We start from the raw sequence: 22,013 nt of genomic DNA, 5'->3' as shown, positions 1-22,013 counted from the left end.
GGCTTGGACACATATTTGCATTCCTGAGATGGACCACATTCATAGTTATTGGTGGTATTACCTTCTGTTGGAAGAAAAGCTATTTTCCCACATAGCTGTTAGGGCTCACAATACTGGCCCTATGCTCCCATCCTGTCCCCTCCCTTATGGTGTGTGTCACTGACGAGTGGCCCAGAATACTTCTCATCAGAGGCATGTCCTCCTCTTCCCTGCTTGCAGATACAAAGGGCCATTCACTCCTATGTTTCTTCTCCTCCTGGTCTGCCCTGTGTCTGTACATACCCTCCCCCTTCTCTCCCAGAGAACAGGGCAGAGGTGGTAAGTTGGAGCTGACTGGTCAGGGAGGAAGAGGTAACATGCCATTCTGTGGATCATCGGATCCACCATGTGGGAAGGGGAAAACATGGCAGCAGGTTTGCAGGGCCAGGCTGGGATTAAATGGGAGACTTTGATCAGTGTTCCCAGTTGGGGAGTAGGGTGGAAGGAAAGAAGAAGGCTGAAACAGAATCCTTTCATTGACAAACTGACTTTAGGAGCTCCCTTTTGTGTCAAGCTCAGGACTGAAGTTACAGAGGATGAGTAGGGGCTATCTCATGGAGCTCTCCACTCATGTGACATCAGACCAGAGGTCAGAGATCACGTTAGCCACTCAGGAAAACAGAGACTCAGAGGAAGGGTGAATACGTATGTTCATGGTCATTTAGCCAGTGACAGAGCTGAAGTCTCCTTCCCCACCTCATGGGCCCCTCTGGCTGCCAGCCCAGGGCTCAAATGACTCAGAAACTCAAAGGTGCCTGGTTGAATCAGGAGGTTTTGGCTGGAGGAGCTTGTAAGAGAAAGCCTTATACTTGCTGGTGGATTCTGTGCTGTCACTCAAAGCAGAGGAAGAGAAACCTGCTCACTGGAGCTGTTCTTTGTCCTGCTCATTGAGTGACAGGATCACAGAGGACAGAGACACAGACATCATTGTCTCCCAGAATCTCTCCCATTCTCAGCAGGGCAGACATGAAGAGGACCCATTACAGAGGAGTCACAGCAGGAGAACAATCACTGATGCCAAAGTCTGGTCTCCTCTCCCAGGAGCCTTCTGTGACGCAAGGACTAACATGGGGTGGAGCTTCAGGAGTCAGTGAAGGCTCTAGAGATGTGTTCAACAGACACCTCCAGGAAGCCTTCTGGTATCACAGAACCTCCCTCCATCCTCCCTAATGCCAGCCCTACATTTTGGAGAGGCCCATCCTCTGGGTGGCTTTCAGCAGATCTCTAACTGTTGGTCTCTGGGGATATTGTACTTAAGCTTGTGCGTTTCGAAGAGTTTTTCCAGTTTCTTTATGTAGTGCTAGTGAAGCCTGTCTACCTCCTCCTGGGAGGGATGTAGTGTCCTTTGCACCTCGATGGGCTTCCCCACTGCAAGACACAGAGGTGAGTGGTGGCTCAGAGTCAGAACCACTGAAGGCTCAGGGACATTGGTGTCCCCACTACAATGGTCATCTGAGCAGGTAAGCACTCTAAATCCTTCCCTATCAATTCTCTTCTGGGTTATAGAATCCAAGATGTTAGGTTAACTTCAAAATCTCTGTATGAACAGCACCGCCAGCAGACATTTGCATGCATTATCTCTTATGATATCCTAACAATCCTGTGGGGATATACCTGCTATTATTTTGTTTGATTGGTGAGGAAGTGAGGCCCACAGAGGTTAAATAATTTGTTCAAGGTCACGTAGCCAGGAAAAAGTCAGTACCAGGATTTAAGCCCTGGGGATGGGCTCTTAGCCTCAGGGAAAGGTGGATCTGGGAGTCTCAGATGCCATGATTGGAAGAGACTGTGTCTGTGGGAGGAGGTGGATCAGAAAGCAGCTGTCCTGTCTTCTTCTCTTGGGAATGATCCTGAGGCAGCAGCACTATAAACATTCATGAGACTATCACCACATAATGCAAAGAAAGTTTGGTAGTTGGTTTGCCTGTACTCAACTAAGAAATGACTGTGTGAGCAGGGATGAACAGCTCTATTAGTTCTGCCATGGGAACCTAGTTGGAATTCAAGAAGAAAGCAAATAGCTGAAAGATGGTGCTAAGTCTATGGACTGAAGCCCATGTCCTTTATTTCGAAGGAAATCCATCTGGCTCTCCTTCAGAGACTGCTGATTGCTACTTTAAACACAGATCTAACAGACCTGCCATGGTCTTGTATCCACCTTATCCAGTTACTGTCATTAGACCCTGTGGTCAGAATTAAACCCTCCTTATCAAGCAACTCTCTTGCTTTCTCCATGATCCAGCGGATGTTGGCAATTTGATCTCTGGTGCCTCTGCCTTTTCTAAAACCTGCTTGAACATCTGAAAGTTCACTATTCACATATTGCTGAAGCCTAGCTTGGAGAATTTTGAGCATGACTTTACTAGCGTGTGAGATGAGTGCAACTGCGTGGTAGTTTGACATTCTTTGGCATTGCCTTTCTTTGGGATTGGAATGAAGACTGACCTTTTCCAGTCCTGGGGCCATTGCTGAGTTTTCCAAATTTGCTGGCATATTGAGTGCAGCACTTTCACAGCATCATCTTTCAGGATTTGAAATAGCTCAATTAGAATTCCATCACCTCCACTAGCTTTGTTCGTCGTTATGCTCCCTAAGGCCCACTTGACTTCACATTCCAAGATGTCTGGTTCCAGGTGAGCGATCACGCCATTGTGATTATCTTCATCGTGAAGATCTTTTTTGTACAGTTCTTCTGTGTATTCTTGGCACCTCTTCTTAATATCTTCTGTTTCTGTTAGGTCCATACCATTTCTGCCCTTTATCGAGCCCATCTTTGCATGAAATGTTCCCTTGATATCTCTAATTTTCTTGAAAAGATCTCTAGTCTTTCCTATTCTGTTGTTTCCCTCTATTTCTTTGCATTGATCGCTGAGGAAGGCTTTCTTATCTCTCCTTGCTATTCTTTGGAACTCTGCATTCAGATGCTTATATCTTTCCTTTCCTCCTTTGCTTTTCGCTTCTCTTCTTTTCACAGTTATTTGTAAGGTTGTGTGGATCACAATAAACTGTGGAAAATTCTGAAAGACAGGGGAATACCAGACCACCTGACCTGCCTCTTGAGAAACCTGTATACAGGTTAGGAAGCAACAGTTAGAACTGGACATGGAACAACAGACTCGTTCCAAATAGGAAAAGGAGTATGTCAAAGTTGTATATTGTCACCCTGCTTATTTAACTTATATGCAGAGTACATCATGAGGAACGCTGGGCTGGAAGAAGCACAAGCTGGAATCAAGATTGCCGGGAGAAATATCAATAACCTCAGATATGCAGATGACACCACCCTTATGGCAGAAAGCGAAGAGGAACTCAAAGGCCTCTTGATGAAATTGAAAGAGGAGAGTGAAAAAGTTGGCTTGAAGCTCAACATTCAGAAAACGAAGATCATGGCATCTGGTCCCATCACTTCATGGGAAATAAATGGGGAAACAGTGGAAACACTGTCAGGCTTTATTTTTGGGGGTTCCAAAATCACTGTTGATGCTGATTGCAACCATGAAATTAAAAGACGCTTACTCATTGGAAGGAAAGTTATGACCAACCTAGATAGTATATTTAAAAGCAGAGACATTACTTTGCCAACAAAGGTCCGTCTAATCAAGGCTATGGTTTTTCCCGTGTTCATGTATGGATGTGAGAGTTGGACTGTGAAGAAAGCTGAGCGCCAAACAATTGATGCTTTTGAACTGTGTTGCTGGAGAAGACTCTTGAGAGTCCCTTGGACTGCAAGGAGATCCAACCAATCCATTCTAAGGAGATCAATCCTGGATGTTCATTGGAAGGACTGATGCTAAAACTGAAACTCCAATACTTTGGCCACCTCATGCGATGAGTTGAGTCACTGGAAAAAACTCTGATGCTGGGAGGGATAGGGGGTTGGAGGAGAAGGGGACAACAGAGAATGAGATAGCTGGATGGCTTCACCGACTCGATGGGCATGAGTCTGAGTGAACTCAGGGAGTTGGTGATGGATAGAGACCCTGGCGTGCTGTGATTCATGGGGTCGCAAAGAGTCGGACACGACTGAGCAACTGAACTGAACTGAACTATCTTGCATAATAGAAAGGCAAGTACTCTTATCAAACCTCAACTTTGTTACCAAGGGCAGGGTGATCTCTTGGAATTGATTTACCTTTTGTGGATCTGGGTTTCCAAGCAATAAAATGTGGATGAGAATCCTACCTCCCAAGTTATTGGGAAAAATAAGCTGCTGCATGTAAGGACTAAGTACAGTGTCTGACACACTGCTGTGGCTCAGTAATCTGTAGTGGCTACTGACCTTTGTGTCCCTGTTACTCTTCTCATTCTACTGCCTTTCATAGGGTTACTTGCCTGTGTGTCTATTTCACACACTAGAAAGTGTCCTCCACAATGTCAAGGGTGTTCTGGTCCATGTCTCCTTGCAGCACAAGTGCAGGCTTCTAACTCTATAACACTTCCCCCTCCCAGACCGGGTCTAGGCTCACCCACAGTGGTGATGGGTCGGCGGTAGGGCATAAGATCAAAGCTGTACTGGAAGACTCCACGGCCATAAAAGAGAGGGATGGAGCCTCTAGTGCTCTTGTGAAGTTGGTCCTCAAACCACCGCAACCAGGAACCAGGAGAGCTCTCAACCTGGTCATATATGTCATTCTCCCCAAAGGAGAAGATCGGCACCAGAGCTGCCCTAGAGGGAGACAGGAGAGAGGGCATGTGGAGGGGCACAAGCTGGTCGCCTAGCCTCCCTTAGGTACCTAGGGGTCAGGAACTGGAGGAGAGGACAAAGTCCTGGGACAAAAGTAGGAGGCCTCGGGTGTCATCTAGAACTGCCACGTTCTTGATTTATAATTTCATGCAGGTCATGGCTCTTCTCAGTGCCAACGACTGGCACTGGGATGGTCCATGCTCACTCTGCTTGCCACAAGATAGGCCAGTGAATCTGAGAGGAAGTTTTGGGATGAGGAAGGGACTTTATTCGAATTTAGTGACCAAGAAGACAGCACGCTAGTGCCTCCAAATAACCATCCTGAAGGGCCAGGTTGCCAAGTTCTTTATGGATCATAGATTGGGATATAGGTGAGGAAATAAACTAAAAAAACTATTTGATCCTTGCGAATGTCTAATAGAAGGCGAGTGTCTGGCAGGGGAATGTGTTAGTTTCACTTACAGTCCTTTACAGGTGGGCAACTCAGGTTATCTTCCTTAGGCAGCCCATTATCCGTTCTTACAGTAACAAAAGCCGCAAGATGAGGGTTAAAGTCACAGATCAGGTACAGAAAAAATTCAAGATTAACCTTTTTTGGTTACAGGATCATGAGAGAAACCAGAAGAGTGCTGAGAGTCTTCCCAGATATAAAACATCTGCAGACTTTCTGGGAAAATCTCTTCCAGCTAGCTGTGTATTCTTCACAGATGTTTAAAGATAGGAGAATAGCTTTAAGCTTTGTCCCAAGCTCCATTCTCCCTGAGATCCTAGATCTCAGATGCAATGCAACCTTTCAGCAATATGACCGTTGAGGTTAACCCTTTTTGTTACAAAATCTTTCTTCTAGAATCTTCTTTGGGTATGTGGACCTGAGGCAGTGTATCTATCAACAATATACAATCTTCATTGTTATGAATGGAGACTCTGCCTGCCAAAATAAGTTCTGCATTTGCCTCTGCAGTCTTCCCTCCAAACTACAATCCTTGCCAATCTCCAGTTGAACCAGAATCCTCTCCCTAATACTCATGCATCAGGGTGAGCCTGATGAAGCCCTTGTGATTCCGCAGCACCAGCTTGTAGGCTCCAGGCCTGGCATTCAGGGACTCCTGGACGCCCCCAATTACGATGGTCAGTAGGATGCCGCCTCCTTTCCTGCTCAGGATGTGAGCAGCACTCTCCTTGTCTGATGAGACCAGCCCCGGGGAGAGAGGAAGGTGGTCACGTGCAGTGTGAAGTGGGCAAGCATGGTTCAGGAATATGTTGCCTGGGCTCCACCCCACTCTCCAGCTGGGAGTTCCCTGCCAACAAGGAATTTTCCCAATTCTCCCACCAAGCTCATCACTGAGCAAAGGCTATGTATGGGAAACGCTTCTTTGGGTCTCATCTCCTTGTCTATTACACATTCACTTGGAAGAAGTACAGAACAATTGGCCATCCTCCTTCCAAATCCCTCCTCATGTCTTCAGCCCCCATAGTCCTGGGATAGAAAGAGTGGAAAAATTCACCTGAAAACATGATGTAATCCGTGTAGACAGGGGCCCAGAAACACCAGTGCAGCATCATCAGATGCAAGCGGATACCTAGGAAAGCTGAGGAGAAGCCCGTGCCCTCCGTGCACAGGTTGGTAAAAGTTCCAGTGGCGAGGACCCCATGAGGGTGGAAGCCAATGAGGATGCTCCAGGAAGCGTCCCGGTCGGCGGTCTAGACCAGCAGAAGAAAGAGCAATCTGGTGAATCAGGGCTGCACCTTGTTCCCCTGCTGGTCCACCTGCTGATTTTCTGTGTGGACCTCTTCTTTGTCCCCTCTGCCCAAGTGCTATAAACCCCCATGTGAGTGTCCTGAGGTTAGATACAGCCTATCTGAGGATCCTTGTCCCCAGGGCAGGCCTGGAGCACAGGAGATGCTCTGGGAGACCGTGGGATGAAGAGGGAGAGAACAGACATGCGAATGGATGAAGCTGATAAAGCCCACAGGGGAGGAAGGCCCCTGCCCAAGGCAGAGGTGGGACTCCTGGGAGGGTGACAGGGATCCAAGCCCCTGTCCTACATGAAGGGAGACCCTGTCTCAGGCAGAGCCCACCCAGAATGAAGGAGCCATTGCAGGAGGGAGTGAGCATCTCTCCAAGGACTGTGGCAGCTGGAGCTCTGTCCCGGGTGGAGGGCTGGACCCCTAAGTCGCTGTGACTCAGTGTAAGAGACCCCAGGGTGCTGAAGGTAGGGGCTGGGAGGAGGGGCATGAAGTCTCTAGTGATGCCCGCAGGTGTGGGTGGAGAGGGGCCAGGAAGCTGTCCTGCCAAGTCTGTAGGACTTCCTGATACCAGGTCACAACCTGCCCACAGCACTTCATCCCTGCTCTCTTGGTCTGTGTAGACACTGCTGTTCCTGGATAATGATATCTTACACAGAAACCCACCTCCTAGACTGATCTTCAGCATGAGGGGGAAGCAGTTGTCCTTGGGATATCCTGATTTTCCACCATTAGCTCATAGGAAGCCCATACGGTGCATTTAGAAAACTCCAGTGCTCAGAAGTAGTCTCCGAATTTTGCTAGAAACTCTACCACTAGGTAGTAGCTCATAGAATCATAGCGCAAATGCTTGTGATGTGGAGTAGGCCCAGCAGAGTTGATAGGACAAGGAATGTTGCTTGCCTGCCTTCAAGCCAGCAGCCACTGTAGCTGCTGCTGACAATGGGCCTTGAAAGGAACTCAAGATGGAGGAAAATAGGTTACCGGACACAGAGAATGAGGATGCACATCAAAGGAATAATTGCAATGAGCCCAGCTTTTTATCTCCCCATATGTACCGGAGAAGGCAATGGCAAGCCACTCCAGTACTCTTGCCTAGAAAATCCCATGGATGGAGGAGCCTGGTAGGCTGCAGTCCATGGGGTCGCTATGGGTCGGACACGACTGAGCGACTTCACTTTCACTTTTCACTTTCACACATTGGAGAAGGAAATGGCAACCCACTCCAGTGTTCTTGCCTGGAGAATCCCGGGGAAGGGGGAGCCTGGTGGGCTTCCGTCTATGGGGTCACACAGAGTCGGACACGACTGAAGTGACTTAGCATAGCATAGCATAGCATGTAGAAAAACATGAAAATCATTAATTGGAGACATCTGCTTATTGACTGGCAAAATCTTTTGATGTTTAATTACATGTTTTGGTTTTTCTTTTCCCCCTGAAAAACCCATAAGTCCTGACTCCTCCCTTTTTACCTTCTAGAACACCTCCTCAGAGATTCCTGAGAGGCTATCTCCCACCTACAGTACTCAGCAATGTGTCAGAACAAAACCACTGACAGCTTTTAGGTTGTGCACCTGTTTTCAGTAGACAGTAGAGACTCCCTGGCCCCCTATTCACTGCCATCTTAAGAACTCCTCAAGGGCTACTCTGTAAAGGTTTGTGGATACCTTGGAAGTTCTCCTAGGAGATAACAAAAGTCCAGAATCTGCATGCCACAGTGCCCCATGCAGGCCTCACTCTGGGACAGGGGAGTCAAAGTGCATGTCATCATTCCCTCTGCTGGCCCCACTGGGGTACTGCCCGCCCTCTGCAGGTGTTGATGCCACAGGACTGCAGTGAAAGTGAAAAGGAAAGTCGCTCAGTCGTGTTGACTCTTTGCAACCCCATGGACCATACAGAGCATGGAATCGTTCAGGCCCAAAAACCATAGCGGGTAGTGGTTCCCTTCTCCAGGGGATCTTTCCAACCCAGGGATCAAATCCAGGTCTTCTGCATTGCAGCCAGATTCTTTACCGTTGAGTTCCCATGGAAGCCCACAATTCTGAACTCTGTGCAGGTGAAATTTCTGCAAATCAGGTTCAGTTTCCTACAATTTCAACAGTGCCTTATTTGAGAAATCCTCTCACAAGTACAGACATGCTCAGCATGACTTTTCTGCCAGATGTGCAATTGACAGCCCCTCCAGGTGTGAAAGGAGAGCCAAATGCTGTCCTTAGAAGGTCTCAGAATGACCTGATGTCTCATGGAATCCACACAGTGCAATGATGTATGTGGCAGCATTTCCACTTTACACATGAAAAAACTGAAGCTCAGAGAGCATGTGTAACTCACCCAAGGTCATACAGCTGCTATGTTGCAGACCCTGTCCTAGAACCGATGATGTCCACTCGCAGAGGTGTCACTGCATACATTCTTGTCTCCTGTGTCCAGAGAGGACCGCCTGTCCCCACTGGCTCCTCTCTGTGTCCTCACTGCCTTCCTCTTCCTAGCCCCACTAGATAATCAACCATCACAGTTGCTGACATCCAAGGGTTTAGCCTATCTGGGAGTCAGGAATGGACAAAGGTCAGTTCATTCATATTCAGAGGGCTGCATCCCTAAGGACTGATCCTTGGGTCCAGGGTCAGTGTACAAAATGGACATAAGGTACCATGGGTCAGTGATCAGACATTAAGAAATAGGTAGAAGAGGAGGAATCGGACTGTTTAGCAGATCTCTGGGGAAACAGATTCAGAATGAGCCAAGTTCTGTCTAAGGACACAAAGCATATCAAAGTTGGGGCAGGATACGTTCTGAGAGCTCTCTGTTCTGATTCTAACCTCAGAGCTAATGCACACGCTTTAAAATCAATGAAAGACCCTGCTCTATGTCCTTGACCACACTTTCTTCCCTCTCAGGGTATCAGTATCATCGTCGGATAAAGTGTCAGCTAGGTGCTCTCGGAAAATCTTGTTTTCATTACAGACTCCTTCACCCCACTGTAAAATCTGTAAATTCCTTACAGATTTACACCTGTAAGCATCATAATTGTGCTGCACTTCGTGGTCTACGGGGTTCCTCAAATCCTGTTTTTTTCACCAAGTCCTCATAGTGGCCTCACTCTCCAACCTCACTGAAGTTGGAGAACAGTAGCCAGAGAGAAGCTGACTCTTCCACTGGCCACAGAGTGGTGGGGAACTGTCTCCTGCCTCCCAGCCCAATATTCTGCACACTGCACCCAGGGTCACACTTCTCCATGGACTCATGGGGACTGTGGTCCTGACCACTCCCTAGCCAGCCCCCTACTCATTGAGATGGGGAAATAGTCCTTCGTGCACTACCGTATGGTCCAGCATTTTAGGAAAGCACTCTGCCTGCCCCCCTGCCATGGTGTCTCAATCCAGGTACCACCAGATCACATACAGGATACTGATCATCCAGAATCTTGTGAACAGGAGACCGGTGAAAACTACATAGAAGATAATGTCTGGGAAGGGAAGCAGAAACCTTCAGTGGTAAGAGGTATGAGGAATGAGCTATCCTCATCCACCCAGCACTAGCAGCACTGTCCAGTCCAGCCCTCACCCCTGAAGGAAGAGATCAGATTCCCATGGCTTCAAGGAGGAGCGAATGCAGTCAACACCACCAGTGTCACACTGAGAGCCTGGATTTGAAACCAGTTGGCCTAATTTCCAGAGAAGGCAATGGCACCCCATTCTGGTACTCTTGACTGGAAAATCCCATGGATGGAGGAGCCTGGTAGGCTGCAGTCCATGGGGTCACTAAGAGTCGGACACGACTGAGCGACTTCACTTTCACTTTTCACTTTCATGCATTGAAGAAGGAAATGGCAACCCACTCCAGTGTTCTTCCCTGGAGAATCCCAGGGATGGGGGAGCCTGCTGGGCTGCTTTCTATGGGGTTGCACAGAGTTGGACACGACTAAAGCAACTTAGCAGCAGCAGGCCTAATTTCAAACTCGCATTTTCCCACTGCACCAGATTGCTTACTCACTTCCCCCTCCACCTCACTCTCTGGCTGTATTCACCAGGTGCTCAATAAATGCCTGATGAAGATATGACAGGATGAACTCTTTCTGGTATCCATTCTTTAGAACCCCAGAGAAAAGGTTTTCTGTCTACCCAGCCCAGTTCCTGTCTACCCCCAGCCCATCTTTTCATAGATAAATCCCACCACATTCCTCCTTTAGTTAAAATTGCCCCGTGACTTCCTATAACTTTGAGGCTCAGCTCAAGCAGCTCAGCCTGAGCTCATGCTCCCCACTGGTGGCCCAACCCTCTCTTGCTCCAGTCTCACTCACCACATGCACCTCATGTTCCAACTGTAAGGTCGGACCCTGGTGGCCTTCTTGGCTTCCCCTTCCCGGTGGCTATCTTGGCTCCTTCTTCCCCTCTCCATCCCCTGCTGGAGGGAAAAAGTCCCGCCAAACCGCTGAGGAATTTCTGACGTAATAACCCTCTGCCGAGATCTATCTCGCCCTTCCTGACCTCCAGAGTGACCAACCCGGTCTAGCTGACCACTCACAATCTCGCATTCCCGAGCTTTACCTTATCTTAGGCCTGTCCAGGTTATATGATGCCACTTCCTGCCCCGAAGGCATAAAAATCTCACCCTGCCTTTGTTCGGGGCAGAACTCCTCGTGGCCATTCTTGCGGTCAGTGGGTTCTGCCCCGGAGCACACTGCCAATAAAGCCTGTTACTTTCCCTTGGTGTCTGGGTTATTTCCCTACAGCTTGAGACGCCCGTTTCCGCGACCTTACACCAGCTACACAAAACTGCTCAGCTGATACCACTCCCTGAGCTCTAGCTTTTGCTGAGCTCTTTCCTTTGCTGCCAGGCCCTCTCCTGCTGAAGGAAGGAAGGAGGAAGAGGACAACTCGTGCCTGGACTGTTCATCAGGACTGCAGCAGGGCTAGAAACAGCCCCAGTGAGCAATTCCTCCCAGACTTATGATTCTGAGTCCCTTTCACAGATGAATCCCTGCTTTGACTCCGAGTCAGGTGGTCTGTGGATCTGTCTTTAATCTCATGCCAATGGAGCCGCACTGTTAGAGAATGTTGCATCTTCTCTGTTCCATTCCCTCCACTCAGCACCCTGTGCTTATACTCTTAAAGAAGTTCATTCTCCACGTGAAGTAGGGTAAACCGGGCCTGTCATTCATAGCCTACCTCCTGGAGAAGGGGACTTTGACCCAGTCTGAATAGTGCATGTGTGGGTGCTCAGTTGCTTCAGTTGTGTCTGACTCTTTGCAACTGTATAGGCTATAGCCAGCCAGGCTCCTCTGTCTGTGGGATTCTTCAGGCAAGAATATTGGAATGACTTGCCATGCCCTCCTCCAGGGTATCTTCCCAACCCAGGGATCGAACTCATACCTCCTATGGCTCCTGCATTGCAGGCACATTCTTACAGCTGAGCGACTGGAAAGCCCAGTCTGAATAGTAGTCCAATGCATAAGCCAAAGCAGGTCAGGGCTCACAGAGGCTCTTTCTACAGAGTACCTACAGTGCCAGGTGCCAGCGGTACAGCCGTGTACAACAGACAGGAATTCCTGCCCTCGTGCTGTTGAATTCAGTGTTGTGTTTGGGGCACTTTATTTTCTCCTTTCAATTTTTATGGTGGTAAAATACCTTTAACAAAATACTTGTCATTGAAATGACTTTGGTATTTTAGTGTTGTTTTAAAGTTTTCTTTGAGTATAGTTCATTTACAATGTTGTAGTAGTTTCAGGTGTATAGAGAGGTAAATCTGTTATACACATACATATATCCACTCTGTTTTTGTCTAATTCTTTTCCTATATAGACCATTACAGAGCACTGAGTAGAGATCCCTGTGCTATCCAGGAGGTTCTTATTGTCATCTATTGTATATATAGTAGTGTTCTTTGTCCATCTATATCTCCCAATTTATCCTTCTCCCTTAGCCCCAGGTAGCTATAAGTTTTTTTCTCTACTTCTGTTTTGTAAGTAAGTGCATTAGTATACCTTTTTTCGATTGTGCATATAAGTGATACCATGTGATATTTGTCTTTCTTTGACTATCTTCACTCAGTTTGACAATCTCACGGTCTATACATGCTACTGGAAATGGAATTAATTTGTTCCTTTTTTATGACTGAGTAATATTCCATTATCATAATGCCACATTTTCTATATCCATTACTCTAATGGATAGGTAGGTGGCTTCGATGTCCTAGCTATTTTTAATGTGTTGTTATGAACATTGGGGTGCTTTTATCTTTTCAAATTATGGGCTCATGACAGAGACCTTATGGAGAACAGTATGGAGATTCCTTTCTGATTGATAGAGTGCCTGATGAACTCTGGACGGAGGTTCGTGACATTGTACAGGAGACAGGGACCAAGATCATCCCCATGGAAAAGAAATGCAAAAGAGCGAAATGGCTGTCTGAGGAGGCCTTACAAATAGCTGTGAAAAGAAGAGAGGCGAAAAGCAAAGGAGGAAAGGAAAGATATACGCATCGGAATGCAGAGTTCCAAATAGCAAGGAGAGATAAGAAAGACTTCCTCAGTGATCAATGCAAAGAAATAGAGGAAAACAACAGAATAGGAAAAACAAGAGACCTCTTCAAGAAAATTAGAGATTCCAAGGGAACATTTCATGCAAAGATGGGCTCGATAAAGGACAGAAATGGTATGGACCTAACAGAAGCAGAAGATATTAAGAAGAGGTGGCAGGAATACACAGAAGAACTGTACAAAAAAGATCCTCACGACCAAGATAGTCACAATAACGTGATCACTGACCTAGAGCCAGACATCTTGGAATGTGAAGTCAAGTGGGCCTTAGAAAGCATCACTACTAACAAAGCTAGTGGAGGTGATGGAATTCCAGTTGAGCTATTTCAAGTCTTGAAAGATGATGCTGTGAAAGTGCTACACTCAATATGCCAGCAGATTTGGAAAACTCAGCAGTGGCCATAGGACTGGAAGAGGTCAGTCTTCATTCCAATCCCAAAGAAAGGCAATGCCAAAGAATGCTCAAACTACCGCACAATTGCACTCATCTCACACGCTAGTAAAGTCATGCTCAAAATTCTCCAAGCCAGGCTTCAGCAATATGTAAACCGTGAACTCCCAGATGTTCAAGCAGGTTTTAGAAAAGGCAGAGGCACCAGAGATCAAATTGCAAACATCCGCTGGATCATGGAGAAAGCAAGAGAGTTTCAGAAAAACATCTATTTCTGCTTCATTGACTATGCCAAAGCCTTTGACTGTGTCGATCACAATAAACTGTGGAACATTCTGAAAGAGATGGGAATCCCAGACCACCTGACCTGCCTCTTGAGAAACCTGTATGCAGGTCAGGAAGCAACCGTTAGAACTGGACATGGAACAACAGACTGGTTCCAAATAGGAAAAGGTGTACATAAAGGTTGTATATTGTCACCCTGCTTATTTAACTTATATGCAGAGTACATCATGAGGAACGCTGGGCTGGAAGAAGCACAAGCTGGAATCAAGATTGCTGGGAGAAATATCAGTAACCTCAGATATGCAGATGACACTACCTTTATGGCAGAAAGTGAAGAGGAACTCAAAAGCCTCTTGATGAAAGTGAAAGAGGAGAGTGAAGAGGTTGGCTTGAAGCTCAACATTCAGAAAACAAAGATCATGGCATCTGGTCCCATCACTTCATGGGAAATAGATGGAAAAACAGTGGAAACAGTGTCAGACTTTATTTTTTTGGGCTCCAAAATCACTGCAGATGCTGATTGCAGCCATGAAATTAAAAGACGCTTGCTCCTTGGAAGGAAAGTTATGACCAACCTTGATAGTATATTAAAAAGCAGAGACATTACTTTGCCAACCAAGGTCTGTCTACTCAAGGCTATGGTTTTTCCCGTGGTCATGTATGGATGTGAGAGTTGGACTGTGAAGAAAGCTGATTGCCGAAGAATTGATGCTTTTGAACTGTGGTGTTGGAGAAGACTCTTGAGAGTCCCTTATACTGCAAGGAGATCCAACCAGTCCATTCTAAAGGAGATCAATCCTGGGTGTTCATTGGAGGGACTGATGCTAAAGCTGAAACTGCAATACTTTGGCCACCTCATGCGACGAGTTGACTCACTGGAAAAGACTCTGATGCTGGGAAAGGTTGGGGGCGGGAGGAGAAGGGGACGACGGAGAATGAGATGGCTGGATGGCATCACCGACCCTGTGGACATGAGTTTGAGTGTACTCCGGGAGTTGGTGATGGACAGGGAGGCCTTGAGTGCTGTGATTCATGGGGTCGTGGAGAGTCGGACACAACTGAGCGACTGAACTGAACTGAACTGGTGGAGATTCCTTATAAATCTAAACTAGATTAACCATAGGACCCAGCAATCCTGTTCCTGGGCATATACTCAAAATGATTTTTGAGAGACAATTTGGCAGCAATAAATTAATTCACAACTGTTGTATAACTATACTAGCCTGTATCTCAGAATTCTTTTCATCTTCCTAAACTGAACCTCTGTACCCATGAAACAGAAACTCCCATCGAGGTCGAGAGAATAAAACCAAGTTGTTAATAGCAGTTACTTGTAGAGTAGGATTTGGTGGAAGTCTTTCACTTTCAGAACACACATTTTGTTTGGATGTGCTAAAATAGTATGTATTTGTTTTTTAGTCAGAAATAAAGAATTTAAAAATACTGGCATTTCCACTTGATTAGATAGAACTACCCACATTTAAACATCTCCTTCACTCTGGGCTCACCCTTTAGCCCTGTCAGCAGGCTAAATCCTAACTCGGGTGTATTTTCCAGTTCCTGAAGAAAGGAAACCCCTTTTTGCCCCTCATAACACCAAGAAGGAAAAAATGTAATATTCCACTTTCCTGAAACCCAGAGAAGATATCCAGATTGGATAAACTCACATAGAAAACTAGTAGGATGAGTGGTGGTTTCAACTCTACTATCATGTCCATATGATGCTCCCAAGATTTATTCATTCAGCAAACATTTATCAACATCAACTCTTCTCGGAGATGGAGATGCAGATGAGAACAAGACCAACTATTTGAAAGAAGCTTACCTTCCTGCGTGAGTTTGTGAATTATAGAGAAGAGGAAAGAAACAGATTAAACAAGTAACCCACTGGAAACTATTTCTTTCTGGGATCGGAGTCTTCAGTGACATCCCAGTCTTCAGTGACCTTCCTGGCCACTTCATCCCTCCCCAATCACCGGCTCTACGCCCAACGTGAACGAGCTTGTCACTATATTTGCAGTGTTTACTGACCCCCAGAAACCCTTACTTTCATGCCAGCCTGTGCATTCTGCCCTGTAGACTCATCTCCTACTATCACTGGAGAAGAGCCCCTTCTCTCCACCCATTGCCAGTCTCACTTGACCAGAACCAAGTAAACCTTTTTGAATCATAAATATTTCAGACATTTGGGCTCAAGAGGCAACTTGAAGTATATTGCATAGGCACAACATTATTTAAGATACAAGCATTTAAAATGTAAAAACCATTCATCGTTCACGGGCTGTACAAATACAGAAACAATCAGGGGGCTGGTTTTGGCCCCTGAGTCTACATGTTGACCCCCTTTGTAGATTGTGACCTTGTAATCAAGCAGGACCTATGCAGCCCTCCTGGAAAAGATCCCTCATGTTCTCTGCCTGCCTCTTACTTGTTGAAAATCTTCAGCTTCCTGAGCCTTCACCAAATTTCAAAAATAAAATTTTTGAGAGAAATCATAAACACAGAAAGAAAAGAAAACAGTTAAGCAAGAAAAAGAAGTAAGAATTTAACAATTCCACAGATTCAAAGATTTCAGTTTGTTCCTGACACCCGAAGATAATACTAAGACTCATCTTTGAGAGGTTTTGCAGATACTGAACCCCCAGCAGGTAAAGGAAGTTGCTCACCAGCCCATAGACCTCAGACAAGGAAAAACCAGAAGGTTGATGATGGTGGCTCCCAGTTACCTCACCACCAAGTAATCAGATGACTCTCTAGGAGCTGATCATGTGCCCAGAAACTCTACCTCACAAAGTCTCTAGACCCTGTTCCCTGGTAATCAAAGGAGTTTCAGGCATTTTGAGCCTTCAGTTCAGTTCAGTTCAGTTCAGTCGCTCAGTCGTGTCCGACTCTCCGCGACCCCATGAATCACAGCATGCCAGGCCTCCCTGTCCATCACCAACTCCCGAAGTTCACTCAAACTCCTGTCCACAGAGTCGGTGATGCCATCCAGCCATCTCATTCTCCGTCGTCCCCTTCTCCTCCCGCCCCCAACCTTTCCCAGCATCAGAGTCTTTTCCAGTGAGTCAACTCGTCGCATGAGGTGGCCAAAGTATTGCAGTTTCAGCTTTAGCATCAGTCCCTCCAATGAACATCCAGGATTGATCTCCTCTAGAATGGACTGGTTGGATCTCCTTGCAGTATAAGGGACTCTCAAGAGTCTTCTCCAACACCACAGTTCAAAAGCATCGATTCTTCGGCGGTCAGCCTTCTTCACAGTCCAACTCTCACATCCATACATGACCACGGGAAAAACCATTGCCTTGACTAGACGGACCTTGGTTGGCAAAGTAATGTCTCTGCTTTTTAATATACTATCAAGGTTGGTCATAACTTTCCTTCCAAGGAGCAAGCGTCTTTTAATTTCATGGCTGCAATCAGCATCTGCAGTGATTTTGGAGCCCAAAAAAACAAAGTCTGACACTGTTTCCACTGTTTTTCCATCTATTTCCCATGAAGTGATGGGACCAGATGCCATGATCTTTGTTTTCTGAATGTTGAGCTTCAAGCCAACCTTTTCACTCTCCTCTTTCACTTTCATCAAGAGGCTTTTGAGTTCCTCTTCACTTTCTGCCATAAGGGTAGTGTCATCTGCATATCTGAGGTTATTGATATTTCTCCCAGCAATCTTGATTCCAGCTTGTGCTTCTTCCAGCCCAGCATTCCTCATGATGTACTCTGCATATAAGTTAAAGAAGCAAGGTGACAATATACAACCTTGACGTACACCTTTTCCTATTTGGAACCAGTCTGTTGTTCCATGTCCAGTTCTAACAGTTGCTTCCTGTCCTGAATACAGGTTTCTCAAGAGGCAGGTCAGGTGGTCTGGGATTCCCATCTCTTTCAGAATGTTCCACAGTTTATTGTGATCGACACAGTCAAAGGCTTTGGCATAGTCAATAAAGCAGAAATAGATGTTTTTCTGAAACTCTCTTGCTTTCTCCATGATCCAGCGGATGTTGGCAATTTGATCTCTGGTGCCTCTGCCTTTTCTAAAACCTGCTTGAACATCTGGGAGTTCACGGTTTACATACTGCTGAAGCCTGGCTTGGAGAATTTTGAGCATGACTTTACTAGCGTGTGAGATGAGTGCAATTGTGCGGTAGTTTGAGCATTCTTTGGCATTGCCTTTCTTTGGGATTGGAATGAAGACTGACCTCTTCCAGTCCTGTGGCCACTGCTGAGTTTTCCAAATCTGCTGGCATATTGAGTGTAGCACTTTCACAGCATCATCTTTCAAGACTTGAAATAGCTCAACTGGAATTCCATCACCTCCACTAGCTTTGTTCGTAGTGATGCTTTCTAAGGCCCACTTGACTTCACATTCCAAGATGTCTGGCTCTAGGTCAGTGATCACGTTATCGTGACTATCTTGGTCGTGAAGATCTTTTTTGTACAGTTCTTCTGTTTATTCCTGCCACCTCTTCTTAATATCTTCTGCTTCTGTTAGGTCCATACCATTTCTGTCCTTTATCGAGCCCATCTTTGCATGAAATGTTCCTTTGGAATCTCTAATTTTCTTGAAGAGCTCTCTTGTTTTTCCTATTCTGTTGTTTTCCTCTATTTCTTTGCATTGATCACTGAGGAAGGCTTTCTTATCTCTCCTTGCTATTCTTTGGAACTCTGCATTCAGATGCTTATATCTTTCCTTTTCTCCTTTGCTTTTCGTCTCTCTTCTTTTCACAGCTATTTGTAAGGCCTCCTCAGACAGCCATTTCGCTCTTTTGCATTTCTTTTCCATGGGGATGGTCTTGGTCCCTGTCTCCTTTACAATGTCACGAACCTCCGTCCAGAGTTCATCAGGCACTCTATCAATCAGATCTAGTCCCTTAAATCTAAATTTCTCACTTCCACTGTATAATCATAAGGGATTTGATTGAGGTCATATCTGAATGGTCTAGTGGTTTTCCCTACTTTCTTCAATTTAAGTCTGAACTTCGCAATAAGGAGTTCATGATCTGAGCCACAGTCAGCTCCTGGTCTTGTTTTCGCTAACTGTATACAGCTTCTCCATCTTTGGTTGCAAAGAATATAATCAATCTGATTTCGGTGTTGACCATCTGGTGATGTCCATGTGTAGAGTCTTCTCTTGTGCTGTTGGAAGAGGGTGTTTGCTATGACCAGTGCATTCTCTTGACAAAACTCTATTAGCCTTTGCCCTGCTTCATTCCGTGCTCCAAGGCCAAATTTGCCAGTTACTCCAGGTGTTTCTTGACTTCCTACTTTTGCATTCCAGTCCCCTATAATGAAAAGGACATCTTTTTTGGGTGTTAGTTCTAAAAGGTCTTGTAGGTCTTCATAGAACCGATTAACTTCGGCTTCTTCAGCATTACTCGTTGGGGCATAGGCCTGGATTACTGTAATATTGAATGGTTTGCCTTGGAAGCGAACAGAAATCATCCTGTCATTTTTAAGATTGCATCCAAGTACTGCATTTCGGACTCTTTTGTTGACCATGATGGCTACTCCATTTCTTCTAAGGGATTCCTGCCCACAGTAGTAGATATAATGGTCGTCTGAGTTAAATTCACCCATTCCAGTCCATTTTAATTCACTGATTCCTAGAATGTCAACGTTCACTCTTGCCATCTCCTGTTTGACCACTTCCAATTTGCCTTGATTCATGGACCTAACATTCCAGGTTCCTATGCAATACTGCTCTTTACAGCACCGGACCTTGCTTCTATCACTGGTCACATCCACAACTGGGTATTGGTTTTGCTTTTGCTCCATCCCTTTATTCCTTCTATAGTTATTTCTCCACTGAGCTCCAGTAGCATACTGGGCACCTACTGACCTGGGGAATTCCTCATTCAGTATCCTATCATTTTGCCCTTTGGCGGTGGCTGCGCGGGCGCAGGAGGGCCGAGAGGAGCTACTCCGCGTTCAAGGTCAGGAGGGGCGGCCTCGAGGAGATACCCCTCACCCAAGGTAAGGTACAGCGGCTGCACTTTGCTGGAGCGGCTCTGAAGAGATTTTCCACGACCAAGGTAAGAAAACCCAAATAAGACGGTAGGTATTGCTAGGGGGTACCAGAGGGCGGACAGACTGATATCATAATCACAGGAAACTAGCCAATCTGATCACATGGACCACAGCCGAATGTGGTCCACTGGAGAAGGGAATGGCAAACCACTTCAGTATACTTGCCTTGAGAACCCCATGAACAGTAACAAAGGGCAAAATGATAGGATTTTGAGCCTTAGTTCCCTGGATTCCTTCCTTGGCCCCTCCTATAAAGCCTGCAGTTTGTTTCACCACAAGCCACTGTCAGTTTAGGAGCTTTACTTTGTTCCCACGAGAAGAGTCAAATCTGATTTCCTAACAACTGCTCCCTGTCATCTGTCTCCCCCAACACCCCAACACAGAAGATCCCTAAATTTCAGCTTGTCACCCACAGTTTGGACCTTGTCATTCCTGTACCTAAAGCCCTCCTGGGGATCCCCTTGTCCTCGAGATAAGGGCCAAAGTACAAGCTGCTGTTCCTGGCATCAGAGGGTCCGGATGCCTTTTATAGCTGCCCTCCTTCTAGCTCCAGGCCCAAGGTTACTTGACTCTCTATCTTCCTCTGGACACTCCCAGGTTCCAGGCTGGGCTAAACTGGACATGGACAGTCAGAGACACTCTTGATGGAAAAGTTCTCCCAAGGCCATGTAAGCAAGATGTCTCTCATCCCAGGTGATCCCCAGGCACTAAGTTCAGCATCCACCTTAGGATCTGTATCTTTCCCCATCAATGCACCATGTGCACCTAAAGCGGCAGGTGCCCATGGCCTCCCAAACCCATCTCAGCTTTCCTTTTGCAGGGCCAAGTAAGAGATCAACTGCAGGACCGCGAAGGTCTGCAGCCTGCGTTCCAGTGGCAAAAACAGAGATGCAAACTCCACCATGCTGATTCCTTTGCTTCCTCTGGAGGCTTCTCTGAGCTCTGCTGTGGTCTGAGACACCTCCTGGGTTTTTTTGCTGCCAGAGGTTGCGAAGCATTTGTGGGGGCTGGGGTGTTCTTCTGGTGTATCCAGCCAGCCCTAGAATCTCATTGCACCTACCCTGGCAGAGACCAGTATCCCAGGTGAAAACTTTTAATTCACCTGGCCTGGATAAACTTATAACAGAGATAGAGAAGTGCAATGGACTCTTCAGGCAATACATTATCTACCATATCACCTTTGTTCAAATCTTGCCCATTACTTGGCAAGTGAATCAGCGAGTATAGGGCAATCTTGCCCTCTTCCCAGCTACTCAACTACTTGGCTAAGTTATTGTCTCCTTTCACCTGCCAGGTTCATGGTTCCCTTTTACAAATAATCAGTACCAGCTCCCATTTAAATATCTCTAGGCCCCACCAACTCCACCATCTCCTGCCCTATTTCTGTTTGCCTGGACAGTACGACTCATGGAAGAGCCGTCTGATTTCCACACCCTCCCCTGCCATTCTGTCCTCCCTCCTCTAGACTTCAGATGCACTGCTCCATGGAACTGCCCTTGACAACTTCACCAGTGTTTTCCAAACTGCTAAATCTAGTGGTCAATTCTCAGCTCTGGTCTTGAACTCTCAGCAGCCAGACACAGCCATTCCCTCCTTCCTCCTTGAAGTCACTTGGTCTGTGGACACCACACTCTCCTGCTTTCCCTCCTGCCCCTCTGGCTGCCCCTGGGTTGCCATGGTGGCTCTTACCCTTCACCAGACTAAGTGTTTCAGGACCCCTCTGTCCCCTCATCCTTGGAACTCTCTCTTCTCTCTACCTTCTCTCCCGTAGAGACCTCATCCTTGGAGTCTGTCTACAAGACAAAGACTTCCAATCTGCATCTCCAGCCCTGACCGCCCTCTCTGCTCCAGACTTGACTATGTAGGTGGGTACTTGACATCCTCACTCACAGCCTGCTCGGCACCTCCATCACAGCCCGTCTAAAACTGAACTTGACTTCTCCTCACCTGCCCATGCTACAGTCTCCACATACACACAGAGTCTAGCAAAGTGGTCAGGCAGGGGATATCCTGGTCATCCAGTACTTAGGACTCTGCCTTTCATGGCTGATCACCTAGGTGCCTTGGAAATTTCATTGTGGTTACAGTGCTTTCCTAATGGAGGTGAGTATTCTTGAAAATGTTTACAAGTCAGTTGAATATCCTTTTATTACAAGTTCATGCTCTACTCTTTTGTGATTTAAATATCTCTTGCAATGGAAAGCTGCTTTCCACCACCACAGCCAGCCACTTTGATGGACTCTGATGATAACATTCTCGCTGGTCCCTGTCCCTGTGCCCTTATTCCTCCCACAGAATCATAAGCC

General features: G+C 46.5%; 1 pseudogene; it reads right to left on the bottom strand.

The window, feature by feature from the left end:
- Positions 1 to 1,252: 1,252 nt before the first annotated feature.
- On the bottom strand, positions 1,253 to 21,007 carry LOC129554685 (2-acylglycerol O-acyltransferase 2-like; annotated as a pseudogene).
- Positions 21,008 to 22,013: the final 1,006 nt, after the last annotated feature.

Source organism: Moschus berezovskii, chromosome 14, assembly GCF_049115385.1.
Source record: "Moschus berezovskii isolate FMDL1 chromosome 14, NW_MosBer_1.0, whole genome shotgun sequence".
In the NCBI taxonomy this organism is placed as follows: domain Eukaryota; kingdom Metazoa; phylum Chordata; class Mammalia; order Artiodactyla; family Moschidae; genus Moschus; species Moschus berezovskii.
This window is presented reverse-complemented; position numbering and strand designations above follow the sequence as displayed.